We start from the raw sequence: 7,164 nt of genomic DNA, 5'->3' as shown, positions 1-7,164 counted from the left end.
GAATTGAAAATTTCATATCAACTCAATATGAATATGATGAAAATAGTGTGAACATGGCCTGTGCTCAATTAAATAACATATTTACCAAATTAGCTAACAAATCTAATTTTAAACAAACAAATAAATCTAAGAAAAAAACAACAAAAGGAAAAGAAGAATGGTTTGACAGGGATTGTGAATTATCTAGGATAACATTAAGACAGCTTTCTAATCATAAACACCGAAACCCAAATGATATGGAAGGTAGAGTAAATTATCATCTTGAACTAAAACACTATAAAACATTATTACGAAACAAAAAGTTTGAATATATGAACAGAGAACTAAACAAAATTGAACAATCAATAAACCAAAACACATTTTGGTTAAATTGGAAAAAGCTAACAAAAACAGATAAATTTGAAACACCAATCAAAAATGGAAATATATGGCTGTCTTACTTTAAAAACTTTTACCAGAACCCAGAAAGCCACAAACTCATGCCTGAACAGCAAGCAATAATATCCAAACAAGAATCTTTAGAAAAAACCATTAAAAAATACCAAAATCCCCTGGACTTCCCCATTACTATCACAGATGTAAAAGACCACATTAAAAAACTAAAATCTGGCAAAGCATGCGGAACCGACTGTATCTCCACAGAGATGCTGAAATTCAGTAATTTAAAGATACAAGAGGCCATAAAGAAACTTTTTAACCTGACACTACAAAGTGGATTCTACCCCTCCTCTTGGAACATAGGCCTTTTCACCCCTATTTTCAAATCTGGCGACAAATTCGACCCAAATAGTTACAGAGGCATTTGCATCACAAGCAACTTGGGGAAATTATTCTGTAGCATCATTAACAGCCGCATGATTACATTTATTGACGATCAAAACATCCTAAGTAAAAGCCAAATTGGTTTCCTACCAAAATCTCGTACATCCGACCACCTCTACACACTCCAGACGCTAATAAATAAACACGTACATCAGTCCAAAAAGCAAAAAATATTTGCATGCTTCGTAGATTTTCAAAAAGCATTTGACAATATCTGGCACAGAGGTTTGCTCTTAAGACTCTTAGAAATTGGAATTGGAGGCAAAACCTATGATCTAATCAAATCAATGTATGAAAATAATAAGAACAGCATTAAAATAGAAAATAAAAGAACTGATTTTTTTAGACAAGGCCAAGGAGTTAGACAGGGTTGCAGCCTAAGCCCCACATTGTTTAATATATATATTAACGAACTAGCCACAATGTTAGAGAATTCGACAGCACCAGGTCTAAATTTACATGACAAAGAGGTAAAATTTCTAATGTATGCAGATGATTTGATCTTACTGTCACCTACAGAAGAAGGTTTAAGACAGAGTCTCTCCATCCTACATGAATTTTGCCAAATTTGGTCTTTAAAAGTAAATTTAGGAAAGACAAAAATAATGATATTCCAAAAAAAAGCAAGATCAACGCAAAGTAAATTTCAATTTAAATTAGGCCCTAATATCATAGAACACACAACTAGCTACACATATTTAGGACTAGTTATAAATGCCTCAGGCAACTTTAACACTGGCATACAAATACTCAGAGACAAAGCTCGAAGAGCATTCTATGCAATTTACAAAACTATAAATAAATTTCAACCATCAATCAAAATGTGGCTAAAAATAATTGACTCTGTCATTACACAGATCCTCCTATACAGCTCAGAAATTTGGGGGCCAGCTTTAATCCTATCAAAAAAATCTTGGGATAAATCCCAAATAGAAATTTTACATATGGAGCTGTGTAAAATCCTCTTACAGGTGCACAGAGGTACATCCAACCACGCCTGCAGGGCCGAATTAGGTCGTTTCCCTATGTCCCTGGCCATCACAAAAAGATCAATTAAATTCTGGATGCATTTAAAAAATTCAGACCCCCAAAACCTAAATCATAAAGCACTGCTTGCAAACTCAACAAAACCAGACAGCGATAACCTCTTAAATTTGGTTATTAACAGCAATGACATTAGTGACACAAAACCAATACGACTAAAAGAAATCCACAACAAAAACAAAAAAGCCTACACTTCCCAATGGCTACAAGATGCCCAACACAATAAGAAAATGAATTGTTACCTTAGATTAAATCGAAAATATGAATTAGCAAATTACCTGACTAAATTAAAACAACCACAAAGTCGTTACCTAACAAAATACAGATTGGGCGACCATAAACTTCAAATTGAAACTGGACGGCATAGAAGATCCTGGCAAGAGAGTCACCTAAGAATTTGCTCCCACTGTGACCTCATGGAGGTCGAGGATGAGAAACATTTCCTTCTGAGGTGCACCAAAAACACCCGACTTAGAAATATCTTTTACCCTAAATTTCTTCAAAAATGTCCTCAATTTGCAGGACTTGATGAAGAATCAAAAATGAGAGCCCTCCTAGGTGAGGATGAACGGACAGTGCAGATCGCAGCACAGTTTGTGTATGGGTGCCACAAGCTGAGAGAAGGCATATAGGTGACAAAGATCAGACATCCAACCCTAGTCTATATATATTATTTTGTTGATTTGTTGATTATTATTATTTTTATTCAACTATTTTTTGTCTTTATGTATGTGTATATAATATGTATGTATGTGTATGCTTTGGCAATAGTGTTGGAAAACATTCATGCTAATAAAGCTTCTTTGAAATTGAAAAAAAAATTGAAATTGAAATTGAAATTGAGTGAGACAGCAGAGAGTGAGAGTGAGACAGCAGAGAGTGAGTGAGACAGGCGAGAGTGAGACAGCAGAGAGAAAGACAACAGAGAAAGACAGCAGAGAGAGAGACACCAGAGAGTGAGACAGCAGAGAGAGAGACAGCAGAGGGAGACAGCAGAGAGAGGGAGACAGCAGAGAGTGAGACAGCAGAGAGTGAGTGAGACAGCAGAGAGTGAGAGTGAGAGTGAGACAGCAGAGAGTGAGTGAGACAGACGAGAGTGAGACAGCAGAGAGAGAGACAACAGAGAAAGACAGCAGAGAGAGAGACACCAGAGAGTGTGACAGCAGAGAGAGAGACAACAGAGAGAGACAGCAGAGAGAGAGAGAGAAAGTGAGACAGCAGAGAGAGAGACAGCAGAGAGTGAGACAGCAGAGGGAGACAGCAGAGAGTGAGTGAGACAGCAGAGAGTGAGTGAAACAGCAGAGAGAGAGACAGCAGAGAGTGAGACAACAGAGAGAGAGACACCACGACAGTCCATGTGATTTAGGCTTTATTTTACATGATATTATTACTCTGGCAAACAACTCAAATATATTACATTTGTCAAATAAATACACATAAAACCACTCAGGGTAGAGTGCCAACTGGACACTCACATCTTAATCAGTGATCTGCTGAATACACACCCTCTCTCTCTTTATCTTTCTTACTCGCTCGCTCGCGCGCACACACACACACACACGCACACACACACGCACTCACACTGCCACACCATTGGAACTGAGGTTAAGTTTTAGATTATTAGAAAAGTCCTATTCAAGTGTTCCACCGAGGTCAAGGGTCATCAGGGGTGACGGATACTTTCCCTTACGCTGCCTATCAGAAGGCTAACAGGTAGCACGGCAGCTAACAGGTAGTACAGCAGTTAGACAACACACCAGATATATTCAGAATGCCACGGGGAACAGGGGTTACTACCCACACACACACACACACACACACACACACACAGGTCTGCCTACGCAACACCAGAGACGCTCGCCCGGTGGCAATGACACCACAACTCCATTCTGAGGCATCATGTGGTCAGTAAGCTTGGGAATACTTCAAAGCCATGCCGATACAACCCCAAAACAATAATGTGCACTTGAAGAGGACAATAACATTGAAACCAAGCAACACAGCAATGGTATACACTACACTACCATAGTCTGGAGCTTTCTGCCTCCTTCTCCAAATGTCTTTACAACACACCTGGCCACCAGAAGACTCATACATAAAAGTCAACACACACACACACACACACACACACACACACACACACACACACACACACACACACACCTGGCCACCAGAATACTGACACATTAAAGGTGGATCTTATTTAACATACTGTACACAGTTATCATGTTTCCATTTGCTGTTCCCTTTGAGACTGTGAGCGTGGGGCTCACGTGCGGAACATTGAGCACCGAACAACAGAACAGGGAATATATCAGCTCAAACACTAAACACAGAAACACTGGACACGGAATGCTGTTACACTGACCTCCAACACCTCTGGCCGATTCATAGAGTGCTATAAGCTATAAACTGGAGCTTAACGCTCACGTCTGCCTTTGGCCTTGAGCCTGAGCCTGAGCCTGAGCCTGAGCCTGAGCCTGAGCCTGAGCCTGAGCCTGAGCCTGAGCCTGAACTTGAACTTGAACTTGAACTTGAACTTGAACTTGAACTTGAACTTGAACTTAGTTCACGTTCTCAATCCCACACTGATATAGGCATGACATGAGGCTAACGCCCATAGGTTTGGCACTAGCCTGGACACATGCTGTTAGCATGTCTCTTGAGAAACACTGAAGAACTCTGTACCCTTAAACACTGGAGAACTCTGTACCCCTAAACTCTGGAAACAGGTCCCTGAGCCTGCTGGCATCACTGGTCACAGGTTACAGGTTCATGGTAGAAGCGTTCACGTTCGCGAACCCTGTCAGGTCTAAATAAACCTGCGAATTCTACCGAACACACTGAAGCCGAGTGAAAGACAATGATGTCCAGAAGCTCAACAAATGACAGGAGCCCTCCAGTCCGGAGCAGGAAGAGAGGCCAATGCCCGCCTCCAAGGCCAGCGCTGACCATCATATCTCTGAATGTTGAAGGACTGTCTGCAACTAAAGAAGAACTTGTTGCAAAACTCTGCAAAGAATACCAGTGCGATATTCTTTGCCTACAGGAAACCCACCACGGACCTAAAAATCCTCGCCCTCGAGTGGAAGGTATGACCGCCCTCATAGAAAGACCACATGAAAAATATGGCAGCATCATGCTAGCAAAAAATGGCACAATCGTCGAATCAACAACAAGGAGCGACGAAAACAACATTGAAGCCCTAACCACTGAGCTGAGAGGAGTCACCGTCACCTCAGTCTACAAACCACCACCCATACCCATGGAGATGCCTGAAATACCACCATCTGGAAAACCGCAGATTGTGATTTCAACAGCCACAGCACGCAATGGGGATACGCCAACAACAACGAAGATGGAGATGCAGTGGAAACGTGGGCCGAAAACTGCCAGCTTAATCTGATCCACGACGCAAAACAACCAAAGTCCTTCAACAGCGGACGATGGAGAGCAGGCTACAACCCTGATATTGCGTTTGTCAGCCACAAGATCGCTGGATTAAGCAAAAAGCTAGTCTTGGAGCCACTGCCAAGGACCCAACACCGTCCCATCTGCATCACAGTCAACGCTGCAATAACCCCAGCCACAGTTCCATTCCGAAGAAGATTCAACTTTGGAAAAGCGAAATGGCCTGGCTTCCAAGAAGATCTCAAAAGGAAGATTGCCCACCTCCCAGCAAACCCCAGGAACTATGACAAGTTCACCAAGCTTGTGCACGAAGCAGCCCGCAAGAACATCCCAAGAGGCTGCCGCACTCAATACATCCCAGGCCTTGACGTCACAAGTACCTAACTGTATGAGCAATACCAACGGTTCTATGAATCTGACCCCTTTGCTGAAACTACCACCGAAGTAGGTGAGAGACTCATGACCTCTATTTCAGAATGCCGCCAGCTGAAGTGGAAAAACCTGCTGGAGACAACTGATATGTCAAAGAACAGCAAAAAGGCATGGAGCCTCATCCGAAAAATCAGCAACGACCCATCAACCCCAACCCAGCAACAGTATACTACCACGGCCAACCAAGTTGCGCACAAGCTGCTGCTCAATGGGAAATCCACCACCAAACAGCCCAGACCAAAGGTAGACCGAGTAAAGCACTCCCAAACTATGGGACTGACTAAGCCGTTCTCCCCTGAAGAGCTCAATACCAGCATCAACACCCTAAAAAACGGTAAAGCCATCGGACTGGACAACATTTTCACGGAAGAGATAAAACATTTTGGACCTCTGATGAGGAAATGGATTCTCCAGCTGATGAATAGATGCATGCTGACAAAAACCATCCCAAAGATCTGGAGGAAAACCAGGATCATTGCCCTTCTCAAACCAGGCAAAGATCCAGCGCATGCAAAGAGCTTCCGCCCAATCTCTCTGCTATGCCACCTCTACAAGCTGTTTGAACGCTTGATTCTCAACAGGCTTGCCCCTGTTGCTGAACCAGCCATCATCCCTCAACAAGCCGGATTCCGACCTGGCAAATCTACAACAAGCCAACTCCTGAAGCTCACTCAACACATTGAGGATGGATTCCAGAAAGGACTGGTAACAGGAGCTGTCTTTGTTGATCTGTCTGCCGCATATGACACTGTGAACCATCGCCTCCTCCTAAAAAAGATCTTGGAGCTGACAAAAGACCTGGCACTCACAGACCTCATTGGAGCCCTCCTGAAAGACAGGCGCTTCTTTGTTGTTCTAAATAACAAGCAGAGTCGCTAGCGACAACAACTAAATGGCCTACCACAAGGTAGCGTGCTGGCCCCACTACTATATAACATCTACAACAACGACCAACCAATGGACCAGGACACTGAGCGTTTCATCTATGCCGACGATCTCTGTGTAACATCTCAAGAGAACTCGTTTGAAGCAGTAGAAGCAAACCTCACCACAGCCCTAGATCAGCTACTCCTCTATTACGAGCACAACCACCTACATGCCAACCCTGCAAAGACCCAAGTCTGCTCCTTCCATCTTAGGAACCGTGAAGCCAACCGACCACTTAACATCAAATGGTCTGGAACACCACTTGAGCACTGTACCAACCCCGTCTACCTTGGAGTAACCCTGGATCGTACACTCACCTTTAAGGAACACATCAAAAACACAAAATCCAAAGTCGGTTCCCGAAACAACATCCTACGGAAACTGACCAACTCCAAATGGGGAGCCACAGCACACATATTAAAATCTACTGCCTTGGCCCTGTGCTATTCCTCTGCGGAATATGCATGTCCTGTTTGGGAGAGGTCAACCCATGCCAAGAAACTTGACTCAGCATTGAACAACACCTGC

General features: G+C 43.0%; 1 protein-coding gene across 1 annotated transcript in view; it reads right to left on the bottom strand.

The window, feature by feature from the left end:
• Positions 1 to 3,160: 3,160 nt before the first annotated feature.
• The window catches only part of rabgef1 (RAB guanine nucleotide exchange factor (GEF) 1), a 19,602-nt gene continuing 15,598 nt past the window's right edge, over positions 3,161 to 7,164 (bottom strand). The window contains exon 11 of the mRNA XM_080849338.1: positions 3,161 to 7,164. This exon is cut by the window's right edge and continues 1,828 nt beyond it. The gene's annotated coding sequence lies outside the window, so the exon portion shown is untranslated.

This window comes from Sprattus sprattus, assembly GCF_963457725.1.
Source record: "Sprattus sprattus genome assembly, chromosome: 1".
Taxonomy (NCBI): Eukaryota; Metazoa; Chordata; class Actinopteri; order Clupeiformes; family Clupeidae; genus Sprattus; species Sprattus sprattus.
Note: the sequence above shows the minus strand (reverse complement) of the source record. Positions and strands in the feature narration are given on the sequence as shown.